Below are 16,281 nucleotides of genomic sequence, written 5' to 3' on the forward strand. Positions count from 1 at the left end.
TGTTCATGCTCCAGGGCTTCGTCCTGCTGTGATAGGGGCCCCGAGTCTGTGAGTAATGTAAACACTTCAAACCTCAGTCTCCCCATCTATATGGTAGGGTAAGTAATGCATATTACATATATATCTTGGCATGATGTTTGCCCTGGAGGACAGTGGGATCTCCCCTTTCGATGAAATAAGTTTTTGTTTGTTTGTTTGTTTGTTTGTTTTGTACTAGAGATTGAACCCAGGGGCTTATCCCCAGCCTTTTTTATTTAGAGACAGTATCTCACCAAGTTGCTTAAGGTCTTAATTAGTTGCTGAGGTTGGCTTTGAACTTGTGAGCCTCCTGCATCAGCACTCTGAGACACTGGAATTACAGGTATGTGCCACTGGGCCCAGCTGGAACAATATAGGAGTTGCCTGGCCCAGGACTCATCACATCCAGGATGCAGATGCCTCCTCTTCTTTGCATTAGTAGTACTACTTGACCTTCAGGTGTCAGAGAGAAACCTCCAGAAGACCTCCAGTACTTCCTGCTCAGTACCTCTAAGATGCACATTTTTCTGCTGAACACTTTCCATACTTTATCATAATAACTTATTTGATTATATGCATAGTGATGGCAGAAAATGTACCTGCCTTATTCTTTATTGCTAATAATCAACCATTGCCAAGGTTCAGGTTTGTTAAATGAATAATCAGGAGTAAAACTCCTTTAGATTTAGAGTATGATTAGCAGAGAGTAACACAGAATGCACAATCAAGTGTTAAATAATCTTTGCTTGGAACTGAATAGGTTGCCCAGAAAAAAGATGGTCCTGACATAAATGAATTTCATACACCATAAAGGTGGGGTCAGAAATTACTGGAAAAGGATGAATTTATTCTATACATGCTTTTCATCAGAGAAAAAAAAATAATCTAGATTCTCTCCTTGCATTGTATACCGAGTTCATTTTAGAGGGACAAGAGAGCTTAAACAGACAAACAAACAAACAAATACAGAAACACTATCAAATCTCTGGAAGGAAGTAATGTTTCCAACTTAGAAGCAATAGAAGTGCTCACAAAGGAAAAGATTAACTAATTAGGCTATAGTATTTTATACATTAGCATGTCAAAAAAAGTAATTAAATAAAAGAGTAAACAATCTAGGTAAATATTTGGCCAGCTGTATAAAAAATTCCCATAAATTGATTTCAAAAGGCTGCACTGAGGCGCCCATAGGCAGGCCGAGTGTATGTGATCATAGCCCTTCCCAGGCCCCTCTGACTTTGCAGGGCTTCTGAGGCCTAGATCTGGACTGTCTCCTTGGTGTCTCTCTAGCCACCATTATCCATCTGCAATGGAAACAACTTCCCTGTGTCACCATGAAGCCTCAAGGAGATCTAGTAGGGGGCATTCGGAAGGAGATTTCTGTGGTCTAAGAGGAGCAGGGAGCCGGCTGTGGGCCCAGGCTCACCCATCCCTATGCTTACCTACCTCCCCAACAGCCTCAGGGTTGTCTCCTCCTCCTCCTACTTCTTCTTCTTATTTTTTTTTCATTTTCATTTTAATTAAGCTTTAGAATTTTCTTTTAAATTTTCTTTTATTATTAATTTTTAAAATTTATGTATGACACAGAATTCTTTACAATTCTTATTACACATATAGAACACAATTTTTCCTATCTCTGGTTGTATACAAAGTATATCCACACCAATTCGTGTCTTCATACATGTACTTTGGATAATAATGTCCATCACATTCCACCATCATTTCTAACCCCCTGCCCCTTCCCTTCCCCTCTCACCCCTCTGCCCTATCTAGAGTTTGTCTATTCCTCCCACACTTCCCCCCCCTACCCCACTATGAATCAGCCTCCTTATATCAGAGACAACATTCAGCATTTGGTTTTGGGGATTGGCTAACAAAACTGCCTGCCTACCCTTGCTCCCTACTCCTAACTGGGATTGAACGGCTCTTGTTTTTACAACTGTGCCAGGAAATGAGCAAAACTTCCTTTTGTTCTTCTGAACACATCTCAAACTGGAGTTTTTATTTTAGGGTCTTTTAAAAAATATGACTTTTAATAAATACCTTAAAGATGAAACAAGTGATGCATGTTTATTGGAGAAAGTATAGATATAAGGCATTTTCTGCAAGTTTTTCTGAAGAACAGAGGATGATGAAATAGAAAATATAAATGGAATATATAAATAGTTCACTACTGATTGATTTTCCAGAGCATAGCATTCAGATGCTACGACAAGGAGACCCTGCCCGTCACTGGCTTTCAGGGAAAACCCCCACCCCCAGGTTCCAGGCCTGACTCTGTCTGGGCATCTTAAGGGAGGCCACAGTGGAGAGGTCTGCTGACACCTGTCATGACTGCCTGCAGGCCACAGATCCCAATTCACACCTGCTGCTTCCTCCTGCTAGATCCTCCTACTCAGCTTCCTTTCTGGTTTGAGGATCGTGACTCAACCATCCTTAGCCATGTGTAGCCGTGTGTGTCGGCCATCCTCAATCTTTTCTCCACTACCCACGTGTGATATCCATATTCATACACATTTGGAAAGGTTAAGCCCAATTTTAACTAGACCTAGGCAAGAATTTTTGCAGGAAATCAAAGCCAATGGTAAAAATAACTGTTACATCGCAATGCAATCCATGCTTCAAAATTGGCACGACTATTGGTGTGTTAGCAATCTGCCCACTCCTGCCAGCTGCATATGTCACACAGGCGTTGAAGAAGCAGTTCCTGAATGATGGCTTGATGCTATTCCTTCCTCTCCCAAATTAGTGAGAGTGATATTGTTACAGGGGTAACTTCAGTAGTGGGGCCCCACTAAGCTTCATGCATGTATTTTTAATAACAGTTAGTTAGTTTTGTGTCTTAGCATGTGTCTGTTTCCCTGTGAAAACTTTTCTGTTCAAAAAAGACACATGATTATTGTGTCTCTATTGCTCAACACGGTGCCTGACTTTGACTAATACATGATTGAACAAGTCAGTGAACAAACCCATAACCCCTTTTGCCTGTGAAGCCTGGTTGCTCTGACTCCAAGAAATCCTTCCCCTCCTCTATTTCTTTTTCTTTCTCTGGTCAGTGGTATCAGCAATCCTCTGAAACTACATCTTCTTCCTTCTTACTTCTTTCTTTCCTTCCTTCCATGCTGGGGATTGAACCAAGGGCTTCCTACATGTTAGGCAAGTGCTGTACCTTGAGCCCCACTCTAGTCCCTTGCAACTACATTTTCTAAACACAGCCCGCCTTCTTATTTGGTCTATTTGTACTAATCTAAAGTGCCAGCCCTGACCCCTGGGCACTGTTTCCTGGCCCTCTTTAGCCAGAATATTTTGTCTTTTTCAGTCCTCACAAGTCTGAGATAGCCTCAAGAATTTTATTTCGAAAGATGTTTCTCTAACTTCCTCTCCCTCAAGGTGTTCCAAGTTGTCTCTTCATCTAGATTTTAAATCACTGACAGTATATTTATGCTATATTAATTTCTTTTCCATCACCCAGAGGAGAGATGGCAGGCCTAGGGACATGTGAGCCCCACCTTCTTTTTAGCATGCATCATACTCTTTAGCAATAAGTAAGTAACCATGTACTTTGCCTAACATCCTAGTTTCCCATTTGGAAGTAAGTTCCACAAGGACAAGGATTCTATTTTAGTCACTATTGTATCTTCAAAACCTAGCACAGGACCCAACACATAGCAGAGCTCAATAAAGATGTATTAAAGGATGAATAAATGAATGGATAGATGGATGGACTGAATGATTGACCTGTTATGCCTTTGGAAACAGGGAATGTTTTTGTTTCTGTGAAAAGAGTCCTTAAAGCCGGAGGCTCTGTTTGTGAAAGGGAAAAAAAACAGACCTTGGAGTAGTTGGTGACCAAGAACAATGGTTAATGTTTAAAGGGACTCCACGGCAGCTCAGTCAAGCGCAGGAGATCCTAGCATAGGCCAAAACTTGGGGGCAGGGGATGGGAGTAGGGAGCGTTGGCTCTGGGACAGCTGGGCATGGTAATGGAGATAATGAGTCACAATTTTCTATATTCAACCCTCCAATTTTCCCCATAAATCGTATTTACTTTAGACACTGCTGTATTCCCAGAGGATTTGGAGTAAAAGTGGAAGTTGGTTTGTTTATCCGTGATACTGTCCATGTGGATTAGTGTGTGGCAAAAGCATTTCAGAGGGTTAGCTAATCACTCCTAATGCAGGTCGGTTGGGGCTGGGGCACACACCTCCTCATGAGACCTGGGACACAGCTGTGGCCAATGTCGGAACAAAGGGCTCAGAGACAACGCAGGAGGCAGAATCCCAGAAGCAAGAGGCTCCAATAACTTCTTGGGGGATGGGGGTGGGGGTAAGGGGAAGGCAGTTGGGTGGTCTGAAGGGATTGTCTAATTCTTGTCATGCTCACTAGAGCTTAATTAAAGAACTTCCATGGAATCCTGAGTGATGGGCAGCAGGTCCCCAAGGCATGTGTCTGGATCAAGAATTAAAAGTCTAAACACTTAAAAGATTATGGTTGCTTTCCACATGCTATTCAAAATAAAACAACATAAACCATTTAAAAAAAAGTGCAAAGAAGGCCAATAAAGTTCAGGTTTATTCCACGATGTTTTTCCATATGTTTTTCAACTAATAATCTTTAAAAATAGAGATTTTCTTTAATTACATAAAAGATTTTTACAAAATGTGGGAAGGGTCTCTGATCATGGAGGGAGCCATGTGAGGACCCTGGCCACTGAGGGGTGGGAGAGAGACTCCTGTCACAAATTCTTGGGTCCTTAGTGAGATATTGTGTACTGAGAGGACTGAGAGGATGACTGGGTCACTGAGTCATGGTCACTAGCTTCTGAGGAGACCAAGGAAGTGGGTCTTGGCTTTTGGAGGGCTGAAGAGAGGGCTCTGGTCATTGAGATATGACTAAGTGTCTTCAGTATATGGGAAGCCTAAATAAGGTACCCTGGCCATCAATTTTGGACTCATATAGATGGAAAAAAACTGCCCAATGTGGAGTCCAGTAGCTGAGATTTCACGGCTGGAATAACCAGCCTTCTTTCCTCCTCCCTCTTCCTCCATCAGCCTGACATGTAGGCCTTCTAGTCACCATTAGATGGCACTGCAGCTCCACATTCGGAGCTTAGGTCCCAAGGTGGGGTCCAGGTGCAAGCAAGAGAGATGTGGGAGACAGAGGAAATTACTTGCCCCTCTGACCAGAATCCCCCAAGGCAAGAAAGAATCAGGCTTGATGACCTAAGGCAAATCCCCTAAACACAGAACGTCTAGAGGCCAAACTCAGACTAGCTCCAAATGCAGTATGATTTAGTTTGATTCATTCATACATTCATTTGTTTATCAAGTGCACATTCCATGTATGATAGAATTTATGCTAGGCACTGAGGATGCAAGGTGATTAAGTAAGGTCACTACTGTTTAGAAGCCTATAGTTTGGGAGGTGAACATTTAATGTAAATAAAATAATTACCATAAACATGATAAGGACTGTAGTACAGGGAAGTACACAATGATTTGGGAGCCCAGGAATAAACTGTATAAACAGTTTGAGGAGGTTTTGAACATTCAAGGTAAAGAAGTGACACTGAGGCAAAGTCCAAAAGCACAAGCAGGGATTCCATGAGTGAAGCACAAAGGAGGGAAGGTGTCTGAGGCAGAAGCAAAAATGTGAATAGGGCCAGGCATAGTGGTGTACGCTTAAAAACACAGGATTCAGGAGGCTGATACAGGAGGATTGCAAGTTCAGCCTGTCTTAAAATAAAATTTAAAAAGTGCTGGAGATGTAGCTTAGTGGTAAGGGTCCCTTGGTTCAATCCCTAGTAATGTAAAAAAAAAAAATTGTGAGTAAGGATGTAGGGTATGTGAAAGATCTTGGGGTGCTGGGGGATTTTCATGAAGTCCAAAATATCTAAGGTATAGGAAGTAGGGTGAGGGTGAACTGGGAGGATGGCAAGGAGTGAGAATGACAGATGTATATGGGGGAAGATCAGTAAGAACCTTATAACCCATATGTAGGGCTTTGGTTATGGTCCTACAGCAGATGGACAACCAGTAAGATTTTCAGTAAGTTAAATAGAGGGGCAGAATGCAGGGAATGCAGGAAGGGGCTCTGATCAAGTTAGAATTTATTTATGAGAATTTGGAAGGGTGATAAAGAAGAGAAAAAAAAATCTTGAAGGCAATTGAGGAGGCAGAATAAGCAGAATTTTGTATTGAAGTAGATGTGAAGGGTAAGGAAGAATGAGGAATTTAGAAAAATAATTAGTGTTAACATTTACTAAACATTTAATGCTTGTAATATTTATTTATGTATTTATTTGGTGGTGGGGATTGAATCCAGAGGTGCTTTGCCATGGATATACATCCCCAGCCATTTTTATTTTTAAGACAGGGTCTCACTACGATGCTTAGGGCCTCATTAAATTGCTGAGGCTGGCCTCAAACTTGCAATCCTCCTGCCTGAGCCTCCAGAGTCACTGGGATTACAGGCATGTGCCACTGCACCCACCTAAACTCTTTTAATATTTTATACCGCTAATCAAAGTAGCACTCTTTAAGGTAATAATTATCACCTGCATGTTTAGAGAAGGAAACAGGAGCTCAGAGGGGTTATGTGACTAGTTTTCTTATTTACAGCCTACCCCTCTCCAGGTCATCCTTCAAACAGCCGCTAGAGTGAGATTCAGAAAAATCCTTCCTTAAACTTCTCTACTAGCCTCCAACTGTTTACTTCATAGTGGTACACAAAGTCCTTCAACATTCAAATCCTGCCGCCCTTAGCCTTTCCTCACCTCATTCTAAAGATCAGGCAGACAGGGCCTCTGGCAACTTCCTAAGGACTGACCTTTCCTGACCCTGCACACCTGTCTATACGCCATGCTGGTAATGCACCCTCCACCTGGAAACCTTCACAGACTGGCCCTTCTCCTCATCTGCACCTACCTACCCACTTCCCCAATCAACCCACTCTTTGAGTCTTAGTGTAAATGTGGCTTCCTTGGGGTAAGCTTCTTTGACTCACCCTCTACCTCATGAGGTCAGACACATATGTAATTCATTATCATTACACTCAGTATTTTCTTTCATAGTATTTTTCACAATCATAACTAAGTAATTGTTTTCCTAGTAACTGGCTTAGTATTGGTCTTTTCCACTGAAATATCAGTTTCTTGAGGCGGTTGGGGGCTACTTAAAGGTATTAATTGCAACAGTGTCATAACAACAAAAAATACCACAGATAGGGGATTGGTTAAATAAGATGTGATTAAGTGTTGCTTATAATTTCTGTTATTAAAGCAAATGAGAGTTCCTGCCACCCTCCCTCAAATTCCATCTGTTGATAGAGGAGAAGACTCAAGCCTAAGTTGCAGAACCCCTGCACAGGACACAGCCACCAGGCAAAAGTAGGTAGGGGAGGGGAAGCCCATTTTCCCAGTCTGGAGTGACACATTTCTTGGGGATGAACTGACACTGATTCCTGGGTGGTGTCTGATGGGTTTGTCAGATAACCAGAGACTGAGAAGGGTAAGACTGGAGAATTGACAAGATTAAAAGAAGGTCTTTATGGATAAATCTCTCAAAATAGGCCCAGAGATGAAACATATTCTTGTTTCATGAATGCTTTCCATAAGGTTTTTATTCTTAATGAGTAGGTAGGCAGAGTGACTCACTCTGTGGGGGTTAGTTGTCTTCTTCTGGGAATCCTCCTCCGCCTTCAGTTTCAGTGCCTCTCCCTGCACCGTACACCATCCCGTGGCTGAGACGAGGACTTTTGAGGAGGAGATTGATTTGGGAAGTGATCCCAGAGCAGGAGTGAGGGCAGAGAACAGTGAAGCAGGAGGCAGAGCCAGTTTAGGAATATAATCGAGTCAATCACTATTGTGAGCAACTGAGCTAAATCTTCCAGGATCTTCTGAGAATAGCTATAAAGTGCTCCTTACACTAGCTGATCACAGGCTGCTTCTTCACTGGTCAAGAGTTGCCCCTGGGTGTTAGCTGCTTTAGCTTTCAGGTTGAAGGTGCAGGAGTGTTCCTTGGGCAAAAAGTGAAGCTGAGTCAAACTGCTGATAGATTCTCTATGCAGGAAGCTGGTTTCCAAAGCCTGGAGAAAAAGATGAGACAAGAAGATGCGGATTGGGACACGATGTGTTTGCTACATCAATAAAACCTCCTTCTCCAACCTTTCCAGTCTTTGCTCAGTGGATTCATGAATAAATTGGCAATGGGATCAGGGATGTTAATTAGGTTTGGATTCATAATGGAATTTTCCAGGCCAAATCTCATTTGGCTGCTGCCATTGCCAAGTTCCCAAATTGCCAGTTTACACTGACAAACTCTCAATTCATATTATGGGGCAGCATTGTAAGGGCAGCCAGCTACTGGTACCAGTTAGAATTTTTTTTTTTTTTTTAATATCATTACGTAAGTGTCCAGAATTCCTCATAGGAACAGACACTTATTCTGAATTTGAGTATTTCTTCTCTAATTGTCATGATTCTACCAGTGCTGACATCTGTGAACTAACTAAAGGCCTTATCTATTGCCACAGAATCACATAATCTCTTAATTCCTATCATCAATTACCCAATGCCATGTAACAAACCACCCCAAAACTTAACAGTAGTTTAAAACAACCACCATATATCTTTGACTGTGAATCTGTGGGCCATCTGAGTTGGCTAGGAGTTGACTGGTCTAGAATTACCTCACTCACCCAAGTGTGTTGGTTGGCTGGCTGATGGCTGCAGTGACATAGGAGACTGGGCCATGTGTCTCTTCCCATGCAGCATGCTAGCATGGGCTTATTTATATGGCAGGATCAGGGTTCCAAAAGAGAGACTGAAGTTTGTGTCTTAGGTTAGAACTGGCACAATGCTATTTCTGCTGCATTCAATTACCCAGAGTAAGCTATAAGGCCAATGTAGATTCATTGAGCAAGGAAGTAGTCTTTCTTTCCCTCCCTCCCTCCCTCCCTCTTCCTTCCTTCCTTCCTTCCTTCCTTCCTTCCTTCCTTCCTTCCTTCCTTCCTTCCTTCCTTCCTTTCTTTCTTTCTTTCTTTCTTTTGTTCTTTCTTTCTTTCTTTCTCTTTTTCTTTTTTTCCCCCTGTACCAGGAATTGAACCTAGCTGGGGATGAGCCACATATCCAGCTCATTTTTTTTTTATTTTTTATTTTCAAACAAGTTCTCATTAAGTTGCTGAGGCTGGCTTTGAACTTGTGATCCTCTTGTCTCAGCTTCCTGAGCCACTGGAATTACAGGTATGAGCCTCTGCACCCTGCTAGGCTCTATTTCTTCATGGAAAGGACTGAAAAAAATCACATTTCAAAGGGCATTGATATAGGGAGGGGTAAAAAATTGGGTTCATTTTTAGAAATAATGTACCATAGTTCTATCAAGAAATTATTTCACAGCAAAAGAAGAAAATGGACCAATATCCATGCCACTCATTGATTTCAGCATGAAACCTATGAAGGATTGAACTTTGTCTCTCCAGAGATATTGTTAAAGTCCTGACTGTGATGACTGTTAAAAGTGACCTCATTTTGAAATAGGGTCCTTGCCAATGAAGTCAGGTTAAGATAAGGTCATATTGGACTAAGGAGGTCCCCCAAAACCAATGAGTTGTGCCCTTTTAAGGAGAGGGAGATTTGGAGACACAGAGACAGAGGTTAGGAAGCCATGTAAAGATGAAGGCAGTATGAAATATGATATGTCAAGAGCTATGTAATGTTTTGAACAACCAATAAAAAAAAAAGATGAAGGCAAAGACTGAAGTGATACAACTACCAAAGAATGCCAAGGATTGCCAGGAGCCATCAGATGCACAGAAGGATTCACTCAAGCCTCTGGAGACAGTGCACCTTGTTGAGACCTTGATTTGGAGTTTATCCTTCACACTCAGAGACTAAATCCATTGAATTGTTGTTTTAAGCTACCACCTTTGTGTTACTTTGTTATGGTAGCCCTGAAAAGCAAATACAGATCTATCATGAAGTCACTGGTGGTACAGAAAAATGATGCTCAGCTTAGACAAAAGCTGGGGAACAATTTCTTGTGAGCTTGGCAACTTATCTTGTTGATGGTGATTTATGCTCTGTCAGATTTCTCTCTCTCTCCATCGCTCTCTTCAGTGTTCTTTCCCAAAGTCTGTACACACAGGTTTAGGTTGGGAAGTGAAGATAAGAGTGTCGTCATTCATAATTATACTTCAAAAGTCATTCTCAAAATGTTGGCTTCCTGGGGCTGGGGCTGTAGCTCAGTGGGGGGTGCTTGTCTAGCACATGTGGGGCACTGGGTTGGTCTTAGCACTACATAAAAATAAATAAAATAAAGGAATTGCGTCCATCTACAACTAAAAAATATATATTAAAAATATATTGGCTTCTTGACACCAAGATTCTTTTGCTACCAAAGTCAAGGATATTTCCACTAGGGGATCAGGAAAATGATTCCACTAAATTGAGATTGGAAACCAGTCATTTCACATTTCTCATGTCATGACACACGACAGAAAGGGAAAAGAGTATCCTAGTGTTGGCTAGGATGAGTCATTTGACCACTGCACAGAAAAGTGCTATCCCCCAGTCTCAAGAGTTCATTTTACATGGAAGGAGCTCCTCTAGGGTAATACTCCTGGCCTCTCTCTGCAGAGGAGAAGTCAAAGACAGCTGAATGATAAATTTGGGAAGAACAAACTGAGCATATTGGTTCTGTTCCTCTAATTCTTTCTTTGGCAGCTGGGACGACCACAGAAACATGTGTTCTGTAGGATATTTTAAAGGAGCTTTCTCCAATAGGGAGACCTCAGTTTTCCAGCAAGATCTATAGATGAGCAAACCCGTCTCTATTTCTGAGGTTCACTCTATTTATTTATTAAATTTTGGTACTAGGGATTAATCCGAGGGGTGCTTTACCACTGAGCCACATCCCCAGCCCTTTTTATTTTATTTTATTTTTTATTTTGAGACAGTGTCTCACTAAGTTGCTGAGGGCCTTGCTAAACTGCTGAGGCTGGCCTCAAACTTGTAATCCTTCTGCCTCAGCTTCCTGAGTCACTAGAATTATAGGCATGTGTACATACTCAGCTGAAGTTTACTTGAAAAATTTATTATTATTATTATTATTATTATTTTGTTGCAGCACTGGGTATTGAACCCAGAGGCACTACTCTACCACCAAACTGCATACCTATACCCTCTTATTTTTTAATTTTTAGACAGGGTCTTACTAAGTTGCCCTGGCTGGCAACCATGGAGAGATTAACCTTGGATTCATATTGCTTATCTCAGACTCAAGATCTGTCTCTCACTATGTGTTGATAATGTCAAGATAGACAAAGAAAAAAATAGGAAAAAGAGATGCATTTAATTGTTTTCAAAGAGGGTTTCATATAAGTGTGAGATGACTGAGTTATTATTAACTCAGAAATAGCGATAAGGGTCTAAATAAATCTAACAAGATAAGAAAGTCTAGATTTCAGAGTTGACTGGAACAACTCACTCAAAAGGGGTCCAGATCTAGGGCACTACTACATTTTCTCAGCATCAAGGAGGAAGTGATCATAGCATGAGTGAATGGGGACCTACCCCTTAAAGCCGACAACAGATATGTTTGCTAGCTACAGAAAAACTGAAGAGACTTGGGACTGAAAAACCAGGAAGATCATTATAAAGTACTTAAAGTATTATCAGAGGTTTCTGGGTAACATGGTTATTGTATAAACAGATTAGATATGAGAGATTATGCCTGAAATATTTATGAATTAGGAATATATGAAAGGGCATATTCAAGATAAAACATTAATGTGGATGCCAGGTGTGGTGTCATGTGGTTATAATCCCAGTTTGGGGAGGCTGAGGCAGGAGGATCAATGGACGATTTGGTGAGAACTTATCTCAAAATCAAAAAGAAAATAAAATTTTAAAAAGAGCTATCGATACAGCTCAGTGGTAGGGTGCCATTGGGTTCAGTCCCTGGTATACGAGAAGAAAAGGAAGAAGAAGAGGAAAGAGGAGGAGGAGAAATGTCCAAGTGGCAGAAAGAACTGATTCTCAAGGCCTGGACTAAACAGAAGGCAAGAAAAGACACTGTCTTGAGGAAGATCATGGCTGAGTTACTGGTGTTTATTAGGCCTGAGCTAGTTGACCATCCATTCAGGTTTTCCTCATTTTAGCACTGGAAATCTGTATCCAAGGTAAACCACAATAGGTGGTTACCCTACTAATTGGGGCCCAAGTTCCCAAATGTTAATACATCTTCAGTTCAGGAATTGGGTATGGTCTTTCTCTAGTGGGAAGGAATGCAGAGAGTAGGGAGAAATGTCCCTAGGAAGCAGATTTCTTGAGCCTAAAAGAATTACTCGCAGGAGGTAGTAGCAGCAGCCACTTTAGGGAACAGAATGAAAAATGCCTTTTTCTCTCATTCCAACACTCCAGAGCACCAGTCTTGGAAGTCAGCACAGGCACGTATTGGGGGTATAATCCAATGCTAGCAGCTTTGGGCTCAGTAAATATTGAATTTAGAAAAATTTGAGCAGGTGGGATGGGAATGAAAAATCCCTTAGAAAAGGCCTAATGACCTTTCTAGACGGCATTAGCGCAACTTTCTAAACTCTGAAGAAAAACAGAAATCCTTCAGATATTTCTTTCTGAAAGAGAAAGGAGGAGATATAAGCGGATGATTGAACTTTTCCTCAAAAGGTGTTAGGTGCAGAGTACTAAAATGGGAGAGACAGGGCTGGGGATGTGGCTCAAGTGGTAGTGCGCTCGCCTGACATGCGTGCAGCCCGGGTTCGATCCTCAGCACCACATACCAACAAGGATGTTGTGTCCGACGAGAACTAAACAATAAAACATTTAAAAAATTCTCTCTCTCTCTCTCTCCCCTCTCTCTTTAAAAAAAAAAATGGGAGAGACACTGATGCAATAGTATAAAGATCCAGACTCATAACCCACCTTAATAATTATCAACTCATGATCAGTATTGATTCGTCTATATAAATGAAAGGGGAGAACAGCTATAATTTTCTTGTACATTCTGTGAGTAGATGAGTTTGTCTTCTTAATCTTGGGGTTCAAGATTATGAAATCCATTTGATAAATGATGTAGGCCATGTTTGTTAATATCAACTTTATTAGTAATGTTATCTTAATCTCTCATTTGTCTTATTTGTTTGCTTTTCTCCCCCCACCCCCGCCCCCAATCGGTTCAGAACTTGGGCAGGGTCTAATTTATTAGAGTCCTAAATCCTTCAAAAAATAAGGATAAGTAGGCTAGGTACTTCGATCAAGAAAACTTCCATGTGCCTACCTTGCCCACAGATCCTGGAAGATTTGACTGTATGTTCCATATTTATCTCCTTCCCTTACCCTCTGGCAACAGCTGATTAGACCTGAGCCAAGGCTTCCAGTTTATGTTCCTTCTCTTCATCTCTCAAGAAATTCTACAAAAGGCTGGGTGTGTTATCTTATGCCTGTAATCCCAGCAACTGGAGCCTGAGGCAGGAGGATTGCAAGATTGAGACCAGTCTCAGCAATTTAGTGAGGCTCTAAGAAACTTAATGAGATCTTAAAATAAAGAATATTTTATGAGCTGGGAAATAGCTCAGTGGTTAAGCATGCTCCTGGTACCACAAAACAAAACAAAAAAATCAAAACAGAAAAACAAACAAACAAAAAAAGAAATTCTATTAAGACACAATAACTGAAATCATTTGGTGGTAGGCATTTTGCTGAATTAGGATGACCATTTTAACACCATGTGTTGTTGGAAAGCAGCCACAGGAAGACCAGATTCAGAGGAAGCAGAATGGAGCAGGCACATAGAAAAAGAGGGGGGATAAAAGGTCAGAGGCTCTAGAGGATCAGAGGGAGAAGCCTGGCTCTCTGACCTTAGTCTAGTCTGCAGACTTTTCTTGTCCTTAGATTCTGTAAGATGGTCATTTGACCCTAGGTTTATGAGAAGGAGGAAATAATACTTACCAGATTTGCTCATACTGTAATTTTTTGAAAGAATTTCAGGACAAGCTCATTTTAGGTAAAAGCTGATAAAACAAGGAAACTGAGCATAGGTGTTATGGTCTGGATGTGAGGTGGCCCTCAAATCTCATGTGTGAGACAATGCAAGAAGGTTCAGAGGAGTAACTATTGGAATGTGAGAGTCTTAACCCAATCACTGATTTAATCCACTGATAGGGAATGGTAGCTGAAGTAGTAAGGTGGAAGTGGGAATTGGGCTAGAAGTAGTGGCTGGAAGTGGGAATTGGGGCGTGACCTTGGGTATGTATTTGTATCTGGTGAGCGGAGTCTCTCTTTCTGCTTCCTGATCACCATGTAAACTGCTTCCCTCTGCCACATGCTTCCACTTGATGTCCTGCCTCACCTTGAGCCCTGAGGAATGGAGCCATCCTTGTGTGGACTAGGATCTCCTATGAGAACTCAAATAAACCTTTCCTCCTCTACAGTTGTGCTGGTCTGGTCTTTTAGTCACAGCAGCAAAAAAAAAAAAAAAAAAAAAAAGCTGACTAAACCAATAGGCCAAATGTCTTCAGGAGAAAGGAAAAACATTTGCTGATTATTCTGGAGAGGGAGGAAAGGAAGTCAAGAAGTAAGTGTGTGTTTGTGTGTATGTGTAGGGATAGAATCTGTGACGTTGATGTCACACTTCCCATGACTAATTCTCAAAATCTTCAGAGTGCATTTCTTTGTGAAAATTGGTGAAGGTGGTGTTGGCTCCCAGATATTTGAGAAAAAAATCAAAGTGAAAAGAGGGGAAATGGGTAGCCTGAGTGGGTGTGTGGTGTGAGGGTATTAGAGTGTCTGGGACTTTGGACTGGAGAGTTGAGACCATTTGAGAAGGGTGCTTCAATGTCAGGGAGAGAACAAAGCACCCCTAACTTCGATTCTTCTCTTCACTTCTCACAGGGATGGTACCTACAGATTCAGATCCTTCACAAGCTCCCTGGCTTTTAGATTTACAGTTTTCTCTTTCCTTGGACCTCGTTTTTAAGTTTGGTCCATTAGAAACTTTAATTGGCTTGGGGAAAATCCCACACGTATTCACAAAAAGGGATGCTACTTCTTAGATCTATCTCTCTCTCTCTCTCTCTCAATTCATCACTCCTACCCTATCCCAGTGTCCTAATTTTGCATGTGTCAATTTGAAGTAGGATCCTCAGTACTTTAGCTAGTTAAAAATGATGTCTCTTGTCACCCATGTCTCCCAAAATTGTGTGTATGGGGGTGCAGGTGGGGGTGGGATAGGAAGGAGAAGAGCCTCTGGGTCTGCAGTTGGTTCTGGGTTTGGATTTTCCTGGCTAGATTTCCTTTTTGCTGTTCCCACATGTGTGAGCAGGATTCAGGTTAGTTCATTTGATTAATAGAGTTGTTATATTAGCTCATGCACAGCTCCTAGGAACAGACATTAATTTTTAGAGAGTACAGTCTAAACTCATATTGAAAAAGGATATATTTCCTCAATTAGAAGGACATCTTGCCTTTTCCCCAGAGTTAGTGGGTCCCATTATTGTGCAGAAAAGAGGTCTGGTTTCTTTCCTGTTCTGCCTGGGAAGCTATTGAAATAATAAATAAGCTATATTATCCTTTAATGGCTCCTCCCTTTTGTTAATTCAGGAAAAGCTCCAGACTCAATAAATTGTTTCAACCGTCCACTTTGGAAGCTGAGTTGGCTGCCAACATTCTTTTATGATAAACCCATCTTCACATAAGTTAACTGAGATAATTTCTGTTCCTTGCAACCAACTCATCCCTGTCTAGAAGAGAAATGGATTCTGGCAGGTAGGTTTGCAAACATAGAGCCTCAGAAGTATGTGGGTGTGTCCCCAGCACTGCTGCATGGTCCATAGTGGTGAAGGCTCTCATTCTGGGAATAGCTGAGTGGACTTAAGTTCATTGCACAAAAGTGGTACTTGACTAGGACCCATTTTAACAAAGGCCTGGAGGAATGTGGATAGGATGTCAGAGACATGATTTTTATGATGGCTTATACTGTGTGTCTGGAGGTAAAGATTAATTATATACTTCACATAATTCTAGCCCAATTCACCAAAGGTTCAGACTTTTGAAGTGTCAGATTTGGGTCAGTTCATTTGGTGCAAACTGGTTAAAAGCATGGACAACATGAAATGGATTATAGAGGACAGACAAAGACCAGTTTTACTTCTTAAACTTAACCATCATTTTCTTATTAAATTGGCATCAGCTTGTTAAATTTGATTTTACATTTAGCTTTTTTTTTTTTACTGTTTTTCATTGTATATATG

Source organism: Ictidomys tridecemlineatus, chromosome 4 (genome assembly GCF_052094955.1).
Source record: "Ictidomys tridecemlineatus isolate mIctTri1 chromosome 4, mIctTri1.hap1, whole genome shotgun sequence".
Taxonomy (NCBI): Eukaryota; Metazoa; Chordata; class Mammalia; order Rodentia; family Sciuridae; genus Ictidomys; species Ictidomys tridecemlineatus.